Raw genomic sequence first — 18,782 nt, 5'->3', positions numbered from 1 at the left:
AGAAAGGAGGGTTCTGCCAACCACGGAATGGGAAGCCTTTAAAGTAACTCTGTGTGGTCACTGTATGGGGCTAACCTGGAACATGTGAAAGCAGTTAGATAAGGAGGTGACCCTACTATAACAGAGGTTGATACACCTTGAAAATGAGGCTACATATAATACTGAGAGCCTAGTACCACTTGTTGTTGCACAGAGAGAACATTTCTCTCTCTTAGAAAAATTGTGTTGCATAAACTATGCTGCACATGCAACTAGAACTCACACAGCAGCAGAAAGGGCTGGTTCCCTCCTGGCATGGCTAATAAGACAGTCCCCAGCACCCAATTGGAGCACTGCACAATTCCATGGGAGCATTACTGTACACTCAACGCGAAATTCCTACAGAGTTGACACATCATTTCACTGCACTATCTCGTGCTACTAACACGCCCATTACGAGGGACATCAACTCATTTCTGATGACCTCAGGCGACATTAGAACACCAAGTTTCATTGAATGAACCCATTTCGTTATCTGAAGTTCGGAACGCCATCAAAACCCTTTCTACCAATAAAACCCCTGGTCCGGACTGGCTACAATCGGAATTCTACAAGACATATGTCCCACAGCTGGCACCCCATCTACTTTTTCTTTACGAGGAAGCACTAGAATTAATGCACCTCCCCACCACGCTCCGAAACACCTTTTTAATTACCCTACCGAAACCACATAAAAGCCCAACACAAACTAGCTTACACAGGCCACTGGCACTCCTCAACTCTGACTATAAAATACTAGCTGAGATCATAGCTGACTGATTACCACCCCTGATACCAGACTTAGTCCACAGAGATCAGAATGCCTTGTACCAACCCGAGCTACATCGTTCAATAACCGTAGGTTCTTTAAGCTTTTAAGACATGCACCGATGAGCTCTGGTGGTCGAACCCTTAGCATTAGTGCTCAGGGAACGGGGATGAGAGTGGGGAATACCTCTAGGGGACGGCATACATGCAATATCGCTTTACGCGGATGACATCCTCATTTAGCTACGTGATGTCACACATTTGCGATCTCCATCACTACAACATTCACCACCTCCATGGAACTATCAAGGACTCCGAGTCAATTGGACTAATTCCTGTATATTCCCATTTTTGTCTACCTCACCAGATCCTGGCCCTCCCCCACCTGAGACCTCACTGGTATGGCAGCTGCAGACCTTTTGATATCTGGGGGTTCAGATATATCGCACAGATGATCACCTGCTAGATGGCAACATAATGTGAGCAGTGATCTCTTTATGTTGCAGGATAGCGCTTTCTAAACTCTACAGGGCTACTGACCAGGACGGTTTGGCGCTTCCTAACTTTGAACTTTATTACCACGCAGCCCAACTACAGTGGGTATTGCACTGGTTTGCCAGCTGGAGTCTGGCGGATACGGCAACCCTAGCACCGACATGGACACTTCCCGATTTGTTTCACTTATTCCACCCATGCACATAGCACCCTATACTAGAGGACCCTCTACTGCAGACAGCATATCGCTGCTATCGCCGGAGTTTATACCTTACTAAGGGAGTGATCCCCTATACACCAGAAATGCCACTAGTGGGAACACCACGAGGAACACACACCACGTCAACATCAGAACAAGCAGCTTGGACTGCAGCCGGGATCCATACACTTGGGAACCTATATGATAACCGCATTCTCCTCACATATGCCGCATTACGAAAATAAACTAATATACCCCTTGGCGGCTTGCTCCTACACCGCTCCCTCATTGGAGCACTGCGACAGGCCTGGGGGGGCATAACTCAAGAACCTCCCACACACCCAACATTACAATATTTGCATGTACTTGGTACAGGAAAACATCTGGTGCATTGGCTGGCGGAATCCCTGAGATACCACACCTCCCCTCTGCTCATGTGGATACAGGAGCATTCGGAAGCCCATAAAGGTGCACCATACACAAACAATGGTCTCAAATACTGGAGAGCCCACTGAAAGAACCGCGTAATGCTAGATTCCATCTCATCCAATACTATATCATTCACCGAGCTTACCTGACACCACAACAAATTAATCACTTCTTTCACAGAACTAATGAGAGCTGTCCCCGATGCAGGATGCAGACATTTTACGCATGCTAAGGTCCTGCTCCACCGTGCAGGGCTATTGGAAGGCAGTAGGGGATCGGCTGTGGCATTGTACGGGCCGCTCGAACACTAACACCTGGGAAACATGCATATTAGGACTTTTCCACCAAACTAAACATAACAGTGCAACCTCCAGGTTCCTAGACCTAGCACTTATCTTAGCCAAATGATTTATCACCCAATGGTGGAAGAAACCAGAAGCGCCATGTTAGGAGGCCTGGTGCCATTCCGTGACGGCTTGGGTACAGGCGGAAAGCGTGGCGCTCTCCAAATACCCTATATCAATTCAATGGGACACAATACTAGCAGTCCTACACACACCTCTCACTCACAACACACAGGAGGACCAGATGCCTCAATAATCAAAACATTGAGACTGAGAGAGCCTTCACCTAACCTCGCTTAGCCGAACACAAAACGCTAACGTAGGTGGTATTGGTTAGTATTTGATAACATTGCATCAATCTGCACACCAGATAACATACTAAACCACTGGAATGAGATTCCTAAGACCTCCCTCTACTCACACCACGGAGGTATCTGAAAATCTGTTACCTAGCGGTAAATGTGCTCGCACACCCTCATACCTGGTAGAAACTCGTTTAATCCAGAGCTGGCTCGCTACCTTTTTTCTTTGTTATTATGTTAAAATGTAAATGATTGATCTGTTAACTGAAGTCACACGCAACGAGCGATCGCTAAATAGAGAAATATGATGTGCACTTACCACTGTACCTGCCGAAGGTGATATAGTATATTTTATTTATGGTGATGTGCATAGAGTAAACCATTAAAAAACAGGTATCATATTGAAGCTGTCATTAACCAGAATGCAACATTATCCACATTCCTATATTGCTGTAATTTCAACCATAAACTTCAAAATTAATGAAACAGATTCAAACAAAAAAAATTACATTAACTCTATACCAACCTATTCATATGTTTAATACATAAAAAGTACACATTTTACTTTAGGTGGGATTTTGTTTTTTGTTTTTAATAAATCACTTTTCTCTCTAGTTTACCATAAGAAGAGCTCCGCCCCAGGGGTGGAGACCTCCACCAACATGTGAACTGTTACTAGTAGTAACTTTACACTCATAATTGTGGTTCCACCCACTGAACTCAGAGGGTAAAGAAATGTACGTCTACACTTTGTAGTAAACTTACGCTTGTAAATGGTGACTAACCAAAACTAGTACATTTACCACAAAGTATAAAAACAAAGTACCGGCGATCATAGTGGTGGTTGCTCCACGATAAAGTTAAGTCTTTGTGATGCTACTGCTTGTAGTATGGATACCTATTGCTGAATGCGTTTACACCAACATTAAGTCCACATTACATACCCAAACAGAGTTGGATGGCTGAGAATTGTCCCTTACATGATTTAATTATATCACCCCACATCTTTCACAGCTAGCCTACCTGAATTTGCCAATCCTTCACTCGCCCCTATAGGTGGCCATAGAATGTAATGCTGGGATGTGGGTACAATTTTACCGCTATGTAAAAATTTAAACCTCTGCCATTATCCATAGGAAACCCAATCATGACAATCAGGCTTCTGACCTGGAAATTGGCACAAAAACTCTTCAAAGCAGGACAGTGGCTGCACTCCATGTCCCCACTGTGGCACAACACAAGTCTGGTTGTGAAAGATTCCCCATGTCCTGGGATATGTGGAACTCAGACAGCATTATGCGTATGGAGCACCTTCTTGAATGATCTTATATCGGAAGAAGGTCTTGATCAGTCACAGCAGTGGTGGTATAACCAAATAGTACAATGTCTTCAGAGTTAGCTTAGAGGGGGTCCAATATCCACCACCCCCCTTTTGAGCAACTAGTTGATATAATTGGGTACAATAGGTTGGTGCTGGGTCTATAAGGGCTACTGATCAATTGCAAGTCCTCTGTCTCCGTTAAATCTGCCTCTAGAGTCTTCTGAAAGGACATGTTGCACCATGCATATAAGACTGATGGCTGGTCAACTTTGCTTGCATTCTATGATGGCTCCCTCAGGGGGAAACATTACTAACAACCTGGTCAATGCAACGCTATGCATTGACCACGCTGACATTACTGCGCATATGCGTTTACTACGCAGGCATTTGGCACGTATGTCTTTACCACACATATGCGTGGTAACGGCACAGAGTGCAGTCTGGGTGGAACAGGATGGAACAGCGACCAGAGGAGAGAGAGGTAAGTGGGGCCAGCATTGGTAGGGGGATGGGGTAGTTTTTAGGATCCAGGGTGGGGTAGTTTTTAGTACAGGGTAGGTTTAAGGGCAGTGGTAGGGGGGTGAGGGTAGTTTTTAGTACCGGGCGTGTAGGTTTTAGGACAGGGCAGGGTAGCTTTTAGGACGAGGTAGTCTTTTAGACAGGGCAGAGTAGGCTTTAGGGTTAAGGGTTTAGGGTGGGGGCAGGGACGGAGTAGTTTTTAGGACAGGTTGGGGTAGGTTTTAGGGTTTAGGGAGGGGGTTTGGGTAGTTTTTAGAACAGGGCTGGGTAGCTTTTAGGGCGAAGACAGGGGTTGGGGTCGTTTTTAGGACAGGGCGGGGTAGGTTTTAGTGTTCAGGGTGGGGGGTCGTGGTAGTTTTTAGGACAGGGTGGGGTAGTTTTTAGAACAGGGTATGTTTTAGGGTGGGGGTTGGGGTAGTTTTTAGGACAGGGTGGGGTAGTATTTAGGGCAGGGTAGATTTTAGGGAGGGGTAGGGGATCAGATAGTTTTTAGGACAGGGTGGAGTAGGTTTTAGAACAGGGCAGGGTAACTTTTAGGGTTTAGGTGGGGTAGTTTTTACGACAGGGGAGGGTAGGTTTTAGGGTTTAGGGCCGGGGGTCGGAGTCGGGATACTTTTTAGGACAGGATGGGATAGGTTTTTGGATAGGGTAGATTTTAGGGTGGGGAGTCATGGTTATTTTTAGGACAGGGCAGGCTTTAGGACATGGCAGGGTAGCTTTTAGGGTTTAGGGAGGTGGTTGGGGTAGTTTTTAGGACAGGGTGGGGTATTAATTAGGGCAGGGTAGATTTTAGGGAGGGGTAGGGGATCAGATAGTTTTTAGGACAGGGTGGAGTAGGTTTTAGAACAGGGCAGGGTAGCTTTTAGGGTTTAGGTGGGGTCGTTTTTACGACAGGGGAGGGTAGGTTTTAGGGTTTAGGGCCAGGGGTCGGAGTTGGGATACTTTTTAGGACAGGATGGGATAGGTTTTTGGATAGGATAGATTTTAGGGTGGGGAGTCATGGTTATTTTTAGGACAGGGCAGGCTTTAGGACATGGCAGGGTAGCTTTTAGGGTTTTGGGTGGGGGGTCAGGGTAGTTTTTAGAACAGGGTGGGGTAGGTTTTACTTTTCAGGGTGGGGGGTCGGGGTAGTTTTAAGGACAGTGAGGTGTAGTTTTTAGGACAAGGTAGGTTTTACAGTTTAGGGCAGAAGGGTTGGGGTAGTTTTTAGGACAGGGCAGGCTAGCTTTTAGGGTTTAGGGTGGGGGGTCAGGGTAGTTTTTAGAACAGGGCAGGGTAGGTTTTAGGGTTTACGGCGGGGTTGGGGTACTTTTAAGGACACAGTGGGGTAGTTTTTAGGACTGGGTAGGTTTTAGGGTTTAAGGCAGAGGTGGGGGTAGTTTTTAAGACAGGGCAGTGTAGGATTTTGGACATGGCAGGGAAGGACGGGCGAGTTAGGGCTGAGGGCAGGGGGTGGAAGGGGCAGTTTTAAGGGCTTGGGCGGGTGGAGTACAGTGTGAGGTACACAGGTGTAGTAAAGCCCGCGTTCTAAAGGCATGCGTGATATACACATGCGTTGTTCCATCATACATCCAGCAGGGAGTCCACAATGCAACCTTCCCATTTTAAGGTTTTTCACAGCTGGTACAGGTTGTGATGCCCGCTGAATAGAGCAGGGTTTTTACACCATTCTGAGTGGCGATGATGTAGACAATCAGGCAGCAGCCACTGCCCTGGTATTACACATTGACTGTCCGTTCGCATGTTCTTCAGCAAACAGTGCAACTCTGACCCCGATGGACCTACTTGCTTTTCCATACAGCATCACTAGTAGTATGGTTCCACTGAAACACAGGCACTGCTGAGCGACCTTGCATGACCCTGATTCACGATCAATGGTTGACTGAACTGGCCAGGCCTGCTGCAACTGGGCTGTAAATATTTGTTTTAGAAGATGAAGGAGCAGAGGGCTGTCATTGATATGTTTAGGAGTCCTTCTTGAGACCCTCAGCCACAACATACTGTCTGTCCACATACTCCTATCTCCTACCTATATGCGCATTATCACGCAATCTCCTTCTCTACCATCCTCAAGACTCCTCAATTGTGTGAAACACCCCCTCCCAACATATTGTTTCACATGCAGAAGAGAAGGCAACCCCTCTGTTTTCTCCTATCCTCCAACCCCAGCTCTGACACATTCTGACCATAGGGAAGCCCCTCACTGCTATTCCAGGTACGAGGGGAATATGTTGTATAGCTCAGCCACATATATGTGGATTTGTGCTCTACTTTATTTTCTCATATTGCCCAGCTCCCCTTTCCTTTGCATGTTACATTTGTAATGTACTGGGAAACCATGTACAAATGTATGCTTAAATTCTTCATAGTACAGGATGTTGCTCTGAACTGGACTGCATTGAATGGGGTTTGCTTTACCCTCCAGTTGAGATTGTTACCTCTGAATTCTTTGAGCCTGATGCCCCAGCTCTTTTCCTGAACGCTATTGACTGGTCATGTCTGTCTCACCTCAAGACGAAGCTTCCACAGCTGATACAGTCAACAGTGAAGCGCAACACACTGCACGCTACTGTTCCACCAACTTCCCAGACCACATTGAAATAGACGGCTTCCCCAGAGAGACCATCTCTGCCCGTCAAGGATGCAAACATTGTGCACCTCCACTTTCCTGAGGTCAAACATCACTATGGTGGGGAGAAACCAACAGGAAGGAGACCAGGCAGTCCTTGTGCTGCCAGTAGTTGGGGGCATATGTCAGCCTCTTGAGGAAGTCTCCCTGGTGAGCAGTCACCATATCCCATGAGGCAGCACTTAGTCACAATCCTAGGCCAGGAGACAAAGGTGGGGAAAATGAGAACCCCTTGTTTATGTAAACTCCGCACACTCCGGAAAATTTTCAAATGGATCCCAGCAGACTGCCGCAAGTCAGTCACCCACGTCTTAGACACAAGCAATCTCGACTACGGCAATGCTCTCTACGCCTGCACCACGACGAGAAACATCAAAAAGCTACAACTCATTCAGAACGCCTCCGCCAGACTTGTCCTTAACCTCCAACGCCAAGAACGTATCTCCCAGCACCTGAGGACCCTCCACTGGCTCCCAGTAGAGAAACTAATCACCTTCAAGTTATTCACCCACACATACAAAGCCATACACAACGCCAAACAGGCCTACCTCAACCATCGCGTCTCCTTCCACACCTCCACCAGATCCCTCCGCTCTGCTGAACTGGCTCTGGCCACTATCCCTCGCATTCGAAAAACCACTGCCGGAGGACGATCTTTCACCTACATCACAGCTAAGAGCTGGAACAACCTCCCCCTATACCTCAGAAAAGGCCCATCGCTCACCATCTTCAGGAAGAACCTGAAGACGTGGCTCTTCGGACGAGGCTCCACCCACTCCCTCCCTCCCCCAGTGCCTTGAGACCCTCATGGGTGATTAGCTGTGCTTTACAAAAAGTGATTGATTGACTGAACAGAACCATTGATTTATCCATGAGGCACAGTACACTCTCACCTTTCATAGATTCAACAGATAGAGCTAGGTGTTTGAGTGCGAGGAGTACCACACTCCCTTTCAAAATATTTTAAGAAGGCTGACATCCTGTATGGACCAACGATCAAGGATATCTGTGTGCAACAGAGGCTTCCCAACCAGAGTCACAGAATGTCCACAAGCAAGATGGCACCCTAAGTTCACCGAAAACATAGCCCTCCAGAACTTTGTGGGAGGTCGGGACCCTGTCAGATCATGGGACAGAACCCTGACCAGTAGGATGCAGTTGCCTATTGCCACATTTTAAGACATGTGAGGGGTCCACATGGACAGACACAGCAGTGAGATCCACAGCCTTTTCATACACACTGCAGAGGAGAAAGAGCATTCACAGAAGTGGGGTTAAGTCTGGTGATGGGCAACATCCTCTAAAGGTGGGCTGATACTGTTGAACACAAAGATTGTCCAGGTTGATGGAGAGATATCTCAATATTCGGCGGGGAGGGGGGCCTGCAGAAAGAGCCGACCACTGAGGTAGACTTAAAGTCTTATTAATACAGCAACACTGTCACTATAGGAGAAACAATATTTATTCAGTCACACACGGGTCACCAAAACTTTTCTGGCCTGGATATGCCCGAGAGCGGACTCCTGTTTCGTGATATGTTGCAAAGCCATCATACACTGAACCGTGGATGCTGTATTGTTTTCTTGGGCGGGTTTGTTGGTAGTCGACCTCGTGTGTTTCGACGGCTGGAACTGTCAATTGCAGTGTGAGGTTTATTGCCATTTGGTTTTTGTTCTGTTTTCTCACTATCTCTTCCTTCATTACATTGCTCCTCATAGGCTGTGGCATTTTTTTCTAAGCGCTAGGATTACTCCTACCCATGTTTACAAATGGGGCAATAATCCTTTGCTGCGCCATGTTGATTCTTGTTTCAATTATGCAGATTACGTTTGTCCCTCCTGCTGCACTTGCTCACCCAATAAACATATATTTTTTTAAATCAACAATGCAAAAATGCAGCTGATGTGAATATAAAAATTTACTAAAATGTTTATTTTTAAATACATTTGTTTTTATGTGAAAAATGCTGCGTAAAAACATTAAAAAATTATTTTATCTAAAGAATATACCGTACAATTATGGTATATTTATATATTTCATTCATCTAACGTTACGTGAGCATGTCTTTCTAATTGGTGCTGTTTTTATTGTTGAAAATCACGTTTCCGAGGCGCCGGCATCGTTCCAGTGAAAACATGCAGTGAGAATTACCAACTATTCCAGCAGGTCTAAACATGCATTTCATATCTCAGAGTAGTCTGTTACACGGCAAAAAAAATACATAAACACGACATTCTGGCAATAGCTAACGCCCAGGGAATGGAAGAAGAGCAAAACATGAAACATAAACATGAACTAAATGGCTGACACGATCACCTTAACGTTTTTCACATTCATTGTTCAGACATAGTTCAGTCTTTTTGCTATTAATGTTAAGGTCATGAATACAGGGCCCACTAAGGACCGGTTGCAATGCCTGAATTAAATTACTACCGGGACTGACACCGGAGGGACCCAGCCCACCGTGCTGGCTTTTGTTATATTCTTGCACATAGTAGGAGTAATTCACGATTTACCGCAGGCACGCTGGTCCATTGCTGATTTAAGATCAGGGGTGGTAATGATTACATTCTTTGCATATTTCATGCATTCTTGGCACAATGTTGCCCTGCCCTGGTGTAATTTGTGCAATAATATTTAATTCTAGCCATTTCATGGCATCTCTATTGCAGTTTAACAAATATGATCTCAGCCCCTAAAGATAGCAGTTGACAGGGGGGCCAAACCTCGAGAAGATGCCTACAAATGTATTTTGATAAGTCACGGTTACTCAACTAAAATAAAGAATATGCTGTGTATATAAATGAAGGTACTCAGAGAACGTAAACTCTATAAAAGAAACAGACAACCAACACTACAGAATATTAGTATGTGTCAACGCAATACAATAATCGAATGCACAATACTGAAGTGCTCTTCATTTTTTACCTTCTATAATGGATACCCCCGAACCCCCCTCACTAGCAGGTGGTCCATGAGGTAATGAAACTTGAGTGTCTGTGTCAGGAATTTTTAGAAGATGACCATATAGCCGCAAAGTTAATGGAATGCTCGAATTAAAATGATGACAGATAGTAGTTATGAGATCTGTAACACCAAATAGCCACAAGATGGCGCGCAAGGCTTAAAAAAAAACATTGGAAAATGCACATAGCGAAGCTCAACGAGAAATAATACGAAGAACTTGAGCAAAAAGAAAACATTCCGATCATAGAACTTATTAACAATATTGCAAACCATATTTTGACCACTATCTGTCAATCCATCACAGAAGTGACCCCGTGAAAGTCAGCTTTCACAATGTGTCTCAGTTAAACAAACAAAACTGCGAGTGAAAAAGTAATTCTGCAGCAGTGAGGCATAAGCCTCGGTCTTCAAGATCAGCACTGTCGGATTGAAGCTCATAGAGACGAAGGAGCATCTACTTGTGTCAAACTTTCAGATATCATTCTGGAATAACTGAAGTATGGTACATAAACTAACCCTATTCATCTGTTTTCGGTGCTTGCTCGAGGTGAAACGGATGTGATGTAAAAAACCGGATGTGCAGGGATGTGTCAAAGGTTCGGATTACTTTGACAGGTCGCATAAAAAATATCGCTATGACGATGAACTGCTTTTAACTACTTTCACGAGTTACTAATTGCTAAACATGTTTTACTCCTGGCATGGAAATCCCATCTTAAACAAGTATTGGCAAAACCCACATATCTCTCCTTGAAAAGGTGTCAATCAACCTTGTGCGTTTGAAGTGGTTGCTGCAGGTGCTGAAAAGCATCAAAAAAAGAAAAACAAGCATTTACAATCCAACGGGTCTCGCGTTTACTCGAGTTAAAGCTATTAGAGTTGTAAACTCCTAAACGGACTTTTCTTGCCACATAAACTGAAAATGAAAAGTAAAACAGTTTTACATAAGCGAACAGACGGCCGCCATAAGGGCAAAGCAAACACATAAAAGGAAACAGAAGTTCACTAGAAGTGAAACGTATCTGCCAAAGTGCAGCAATTATCCATGTACCTGGTAAAAGTGCACTTATCCATGTAACAGGGTCAATGTCACGCAAAGCGCTCTGCTACTGCCCAGCAAGATTGCGCTGCCTACGAAATAAAGAGAAAACATAGTGCAGAAACCATATGGAAAACATGGAGCCTCATATTCGGATGTATCAGTATTGGGAGTATAGCATCTTTTTTTAGGTCTCGCCTGTGATGATTTATTTAAAAAAAAAAAAACAGAAGAAAACTCTTAAAAGTGCCACCCATTACTTACCAGTGGTTGACTTCACAGTCACTCTTATCTTCTTCCTTTTCATTGGTAAGTGCGTGTTAAAGCCTATTGGCTTCACTTCAACTCTGTGTGTTTTTTTTCTTTCCTGGAGCCTGGACCCAGTACTGATTGATTTCTTGATTATAGTTCTTCTGCACTGCTTGCGTTCCCTTGCTCCCTCTCTTTGCTTTTGCCGGCAAGTAAACTTGAAACAATCAGAGTTGAAGGTCAAGCTTTCCAGCATTTCCAAAAGCTGAACGCATACAACTAGCAATAAAAAAAAAACTTCATGGCATGTGACCAATGTCTGAAAAATAAATGTTGACCACCTGTCGTTTTATTGATGACGAAGCTATAAACATACTCCCTTCAATTAAGACTGTTGCATACAATATGTGTTTCTGTGAATTAACATTTGACGCTGTCACATTTACTTATTTGTTGATTACCTCTTTTATACTTCAGAGGATGTTTTATTCATCAAACATGCACTATTTTCAAAACGTTTGTTTCACCTTTACGTCTACCCATTCCTAACCCCTAAAATCACCCTCACCTCCCTTTATCTCTAACACCTATCAACCCTAAACTCACCCTCACCTTCCTCTACTCACGCCAAACCCTGGTCACCCTTTTCTTCATTTACTTCTACCGACCCCTAAAGCCTGAAGTCACCCTTACCTCTCTTTACCTCTAGCATGCCTAAGCCCTCATCACCTTAAACAGTCACTCTCACCCCTCCTTACCTCTACGCATCCCATAACCCTCAAGTCAACTTTACCAGTCACCTTCACCTGCCTTTACTTCCACTCACCACAGAACCCTCAATTCACCCTCACCTCTCTTTACCTTTACCCACCCCTGAACCCTCAGGTCACCATCACCTCCCTTTACCTCTGCTCACCCCTGAACCGCCAAGTCATCCTCACTTTACCGCTACCCACCACTGAACCGTTAAGTCACCCTTACCTTCATTTACCTCTCCCCATCTCTAAACCCTTAAATCACTTTTTAAATAACATAAAAAGAATGCTGCTATTTAAAAAATATTTATTTGGGTGGTAAAGTACTGCCTGGTTAAAATAAAAATACTTATCCGGTTGGTACTCACCTGCTTGGTAAGGTCCTGTGTGGTAAAGGTTGCAAGATAAAGGCTGTTTCCCCTCAGGCAGGACACATGCCCACCCCTTTATCACTCTCCTGTATTCATCCTAGGGCCCCTCAATGTTTTGGGGGCACTGTTGGTTGTTTTATGCCCTTCAATTAGTTTGGTGAGCAGCTTCGACCCCGTCAAATACTTCCCCAACACCCAATGCTTGATGTCTCGCCTGAGACAGCCATAAACAGTTGCTTGAGACGTTGTTTATTTACAAAGAGCTTAGAGCCCACCCAATGCTTATCATCGGTTGGCTTCACCGTCACTCTCTTGTCCTTGCTTCTCTTTGGTCAGCGAGTGCAAGCTTCACTTCCTCTTTGTGTGGCTGTGCCTAGCCTGGAGCGTGGTCCAAGTAAAGAATCCCTTTCCCAGTGTCCTTCCAGTGCTCGCTGGTCTCAGGGGGACTTTTTTTTCTTTTGCTGGCACTGCAGGGCGAGGCGCGCAGGGGTGCACGGAGGAGCCGGACGGCCGGCGCCAGTTTGTTGGTTCAGTTTTGGTTTAGTTTGTCTTGTTCCTAGTTATATATTTTTTTTTTATTTACCGAAAGTTGTCGGCGTTCGGGTTGAGTTTCACCATGTCTACTGTAGGCTCTGAATCACCCAATGCCACTATCGCTCGAGAGGATGACACGCACTCCTCGCTGACAACCACAAGTCAAGGCTATGTTTTACCTGAAGGGAAGGTCATGCCCAACACCGTTTTCGTTGGTGGAATTGACATCCGGATGGACGAGATTTAAATCAGAGATTTCTTTGCAAGATTTGGTGCTGTGAAAGAAGTTAAAATAATCACTGACAGAACTGGCGTTTCTAAAGGGTGAGTATTGATCTTTTCCAAGTAAACTGAATATTTTTAGGTTAACACATGTTCATCCTTTGTGTGAATTAAAGTACTTGTTGCTAATGGCATAGGTTAGTGCCTTGTTCCCTTTACAAATCTTTTGAAATTGAGATTACCACTCTAGTTCTTATTTATAAGCAAGTGTGAACTAGTCATTAATGGCTCTACATCCTTCACAGGGCTGTAGTGTATATTTGTATGTTCAATAGAAAAATAATCTTGAATGGAATTTAAGGTTGCCGAGAGTCAATAGTGGTTGCAACACTCTAAAAAGACCTTACATGTACTAGTTAAGGCTCTACTTTCACATAATTACCCACCCTTGTTATTTCACCATCATCCTTTCTTAGAGGTGGAAATGAGGTGTGAATGTGAGACTAAGCATCAATGATTGAGGAAATGGCTATGTGATTTGGTAGATGGAGTTACTCTAAATAGACATGATAATTGCAGAGTACTTTTTTCTGGTGAGAATATATTGGTGTTTTGTTCTAGCATCCGATCTTGATCCTGATAACATCATTGGTTGTGGTATTATGGCCCTGAGGTGCTCTCGGTCATATGACCTTGGCTGATATTCATACATGAGATCCCGGGATTATTTTTACAAGAGAAATCCACAACAAGGGACCGGAATACCTCAACCGACGCCTCAGCTTCTACGTCCCCACCCGCCTCCTCCGTTCCTCTGGTCTCGCACTCGCTGCCGTCCCTCGCATCTGCTGCTCCACGGCGGGTGGGAGATCTTTTTCCTTCCTGGCGGCCAAGACCTAGAACTCCCTCCCCACCAGCCTCAGGACCACCCAGGACCACTCCACTTTCCGGAGACTCCTAAAAACCTGGCTATTCGAGCAGCAGTAACCCCCTCCCCTTTCCCCTAGCACCTTGAGACCCGCACGGGTGAGTAGCGCGCTTTATAAATGTTAATGATTTGATTTGATTTGCTTTCCTCCCTTTCCCATTGTTGCCTGCCCAGCACCCCCACTTTCCTCTTGCACTGTTTCTTGTCCAGTCCGCCCATCCCTGGTTGTTGCTTGCCCTCTCCTGCCCCAACAGAAGTAAAGTGTCCAAAAGTCACGCCAACGGGTTCCAAGATGCTGCAAAAATGCGATTGGAGCCTCCCTTATTGCTCTGCATGGCCTCTTTGGCATCATCTTCATGCGGGCCAAACAGCAAACTTCAACTTGGACGCAAGATAACTAAACGTTTTGTTTTCTAAAGGAAGAGTATAATACCATACTAAGAAAACAGATCTATGCCCTCGCAGTCAGCGCTGGCCACGTAGTAGCACTTTTTAAACTTGTACATACTTATGCTTGGAATCCTTGTGAATTGTAAACACTTTAATAAAGGGGTTCAGGTAAGCATCCTGAAAGCATAAACATCCCTTGGCTGGTGTTTCCCATCAAGTGGCAATCACCACCATAGAAAAGTCATCTCTCCCCCTTAATGACCCGTCAACAAACATCCCTTGTCTGGCTCTTCACCGGACTTCTAATCAGATCAGGTGCTAGCACCCGAATCCTGGCCATCGGAATTACTTTCCTGTCTATTGGACGCCACTGAGGACTTCTTCTGTGCAGGTAGCTGTTAGCAGTTGATAGGCTCTGTCCACAGCCAATACACTGGCCAGAAAGATCCCAGGCTGAGTTGATGTTCGCCTGTGCAGCCTGGGGAAACTGCATCCCTGAATGACTTACGCCAGGATTTAATAAGACCTGTGACTTTATTTCCCCTTGTTTGCTCAAATAATGCAGTTGTTTTACGTTCCGCCCTCTATCTTCTGTAGATAAGTGTTGAAGGTAGTTGGTGCTAAAATTACAAAATATGGATGTGAAATGTGCTCCTTTGCAAAGTCCGTTGACCTTTCAAGGTCAAGTCTCGCATGTTTGTTCCGCGACCGGCTAGGGAGGAGCTCTGCAGAATGACCACTGATGGGACTGGGTATGTGAACGCTCTGCCTTATTTGTACTAAGGGTTTTTATTAGATAATAATAAAATAGCAGCATAAAATACAACAGGCCACAAGGCAATGTGATATCTTCCAAATGAAGGGATCTACACGTTTCGTATCACTTAGTGCTCTGCGCACAATTCCTGAAGCGGGAAGCACTACAGTTCGACTTTGGGGCCACTTGTAAAAAGTGAGGAGGTGCTCCCAGTCTCCATGTTTCACAAATATTCATTGGTACCGGGCTGAATGAGGGCCCCTTGGAGGGGCCCGTGTTACACCACTGGCATGTAGGGAATGCAGGGGAGCTCAGCAGAATGAGGTGCTGAATGTTCCGTACAATCTTACTTGCTTTCACAGACATAAGGACCTGGTGCCACTTGTGGGTGTTAGCACAACCAAGGTGTGCCCGCTCAAGCCTTCAGTCTCCACATCAAATGTAGGGTGATGCACCCAGGAGCAGCTGAGTCAGTCCTCAGTACAGGTGCCAGCACAGGTCATTATGTCAGAAGCTATTCTTATGCTTACAATGGGAGCAAGAGGAGAGGTTAGCCTTCTTTGAACATACAGTCCAAGGGACTCCAGGTGCTGAGGCTACCTTGTGACCTCTGCATCTGGCATCTCAGGCTGGTCTTGCAGGCAAACATTGAGGGTCCTTTCAAGATGCATCATGGCATCAGCTATTGGGGTTGATGCAAATGATCCATGGAGGAAGAATACCTCAGACAACCTGCAACAAACGAAGCAATTTACCCGAGAGTCTTCGTAAGCGCCTGTGTCGATGGTCACCCCCTACGGGACTGATGGCCACATGAGGGGCCCTCTCAAAGAACACATGTTCATCAAGGCATAGAGCAACAACTTGTGAATCTGCAGCTCATCTTGGCTGAATGGGAAGTGGCAGGTCTTCCAAGCCGGCAGTTGGCAGCTGGGCCTGACAGTTCGCCATGGCCAGTTGGAGACAGTTCTCCTCATTTTGGTCGCCAACTTCAACCTCCTCACAGCAAAAGCATGTTTTTGCATTATGGAAGACTGACACACTGTCACACTCGGAAGATGTGCAGCAAATGTCATGACGCCCCTTGCTCAATGTTTCCCTAGTGCACTAGCACCAACCTTTTAAGGAGTTAGCATAGTGCTGCGTTGATGAGGTACACTGACACATTCGGAGGCATCAACCAAATTCAAGTGCATCTCTTATAGCGTGCCGCTCAGTCAATGATGTTGAGGCATCTTGTAATATTAGGAATGTCTTTTGGGGTCTTGGAATTCAAGGCAATGGGGGCACCCCATAACAGTGAAGGTGGATTGTCTAAAGTTAGAGTGGTGGATAGTGTGGCAGTAGCTTCTCTACCTTAACTGAGCACAGGGTCCAGGTGATGAGCACATGGAATATCTCTTCTTCAGGGAGAAGCAACAGACCTTATCCTCAGCCATCATTTTATGTCTCCCCTTCTCGCCTCACACTTCATCACTGGTCTTATGAATCTAACACAAAGCTACAATGGGCTCCGCGGGCAGACGGGGAGCATACGATGCCATCTGGGACATTCATGGGAGAGGGAAGAAGAGAACTACCATCAACAAATCTACAACTGTTCTCAACAGTAGCCCAAATATTAAAGATACAAACAGGACTACCCTTTCCCCCGAAGAGAAAATTCACATGCGTGCCCACCTACATTTGAAAAATGGAAGGCCAGATACCCTAAATACCCTGGGCAGAAAAAAGGACGCTTGTTATCCTGAACTGAATTAGATGGGCTAACCAGCCTCTCTATTATTTCAAGTGATTTGGAACCCGAATGCATATAGGTCATGCTGCATAGTTTTGCAATGGTTAGTCATTTAGACAGTCAAGACTGTCAGACAGTGTACATCTTAATTACTCTCAGTTACGAGCCAATGAACATCATGTCTAGTATTTCAAACAGGGAAACAACCATATCCCTAGGAACTTGAAAATAAAAAACAGAGATCTAGGGGCAGTGGCTCTTTTGGGGTTATTTAGGAATTACTTTTCGTTAGGAGACCTCGTGAATTTAGACCCAAATACACAGAATAAATCGATCTGAGACTTAAACCACACACAGTGATAATCCAATACTATATTGGAAGGCTCATTAAAAAAGTTATGATAATACTCGAAGATGCTACAAATACACGAAGAGTTGAGAGTGCCGTGCTCAAGGGATGTTGGTGCAAATGTGGTGATGTAACAAAGGGACAAGGTAACAGTCCAGCAGTTGCAGCATCTTTATGGGTGAGAAGTTAGTAAGAGTTAGCCTTATCTCATCTGACTCCTCACTGCAGGCTATTTCTTCTTTTTATTTTTTTTAACGGTGACGTTTCAACACTGGTAGGATACTTAGGGTGTCTTCATCAGGATGAACACATTACCGGTAGAAACCCTGAGTGGATAAAGATGTGAAGTCTAAACTGAAGACTGGCAGTGATAAAGAAGAATGCTGGATTGAAAGTTACATTCATTGGAAAATTGAGGGCGTGAAAGGCGGAAAATGATGCTTATTAGTCCATCATATAGTAAGAATTAAATACAGTGGGAAGAAAAGGTAAGAGGATAGGTATAACCCTATAGAAAAACAGGCAAGAAAAAGGAATTACTATATTAGTACTGGTGGGTGCTACATGAGATGCAATCGGCCCATAGAAGTTGTGCTAAAAACGACAGCAAGCCCTGAGAATGGCAGCCTGGAAAAAAGCAATACATAAATGTCGTGGTAGACAGTAAAAAAGAGAAATAGCTCAGCAGTCAAAACTTAAAGAGGACCCACAATATCAGAATTACTAAATATGTAAGGAAGGGGAGAGCAGCAAAGATGCTGTAGTAGAGCTTGCCAGTATTTGCTTGCCGTGTCCTGTATTTTGTGTTTAGTCAGGGCCTGCAAACTTTGCAGGAGGGTAGCCGGTGTCAAACGCACATTGAAAGGCAGAAGAAGGGCTCCTGTCCAGATCAGACCCCACAGAGGAGATCGCCAGTCTCCTTGGTAAAGAAGAGAGTGCACACTAGGATTTAATTATTCAGGTGATAGCAGGGAACCTGGAATTACAACAAACATGGAGAACAAGCACTTGCAAAGCCAACAGCTCACACCTATGCAAATTCTATTGGCTTTGTCAATGTTTTTTTTTTGCCTGCATACTGTCGAGCAGTTGAGCTGCTGTGCATCATGGCTTAAAGTATATATTAAAAAAAGTGATACGACACGATACTACTGGTCAAGTCATAGCGCTTCTTTTTTTTTTTTTTAAAGCCATGTTGCACAACCGCTCAACTGCTGCTTTACAACATGTAAAAAAAACACATTGACAAAGCCAATAGATTTTGCATAGGTGAAACCTATTGGCTTTGCCAATGGTTCTATAGCTAGCTTTTGAACCTTTCGAAAATGATGCCAGCGTTGGTGCATTATGTGGCACCAACGCTGGCATCATGGAAGGGAACTAAGCACACAAAGAAGGGGGGGGGGGGGGACATTTAGAAAAATGCACCAATAAAAATGAAGCATTTAAGACAAGCACA

The sequence above is a fragment of the Pleurodeles waltl genome, chromosome 12 (genome assembly GCF_031143425.1).
Source record: "Pleurodeles waltl isolate 20211129_DDA chromosome 12, aPleWal1.hap1.20221129, whole genome shotgun sequence".
Lineage (NCBI taxonomy): Eukaryota > Metazoa > Chordata > Amphibia > Caudata > Salamandridae > Pleurodeles > Pleurodeles waltl.
The sequence above is the reverse complement of the archived record's forward strand: the minus strand, read 5'-3'. Positions refer to the sequence as shown.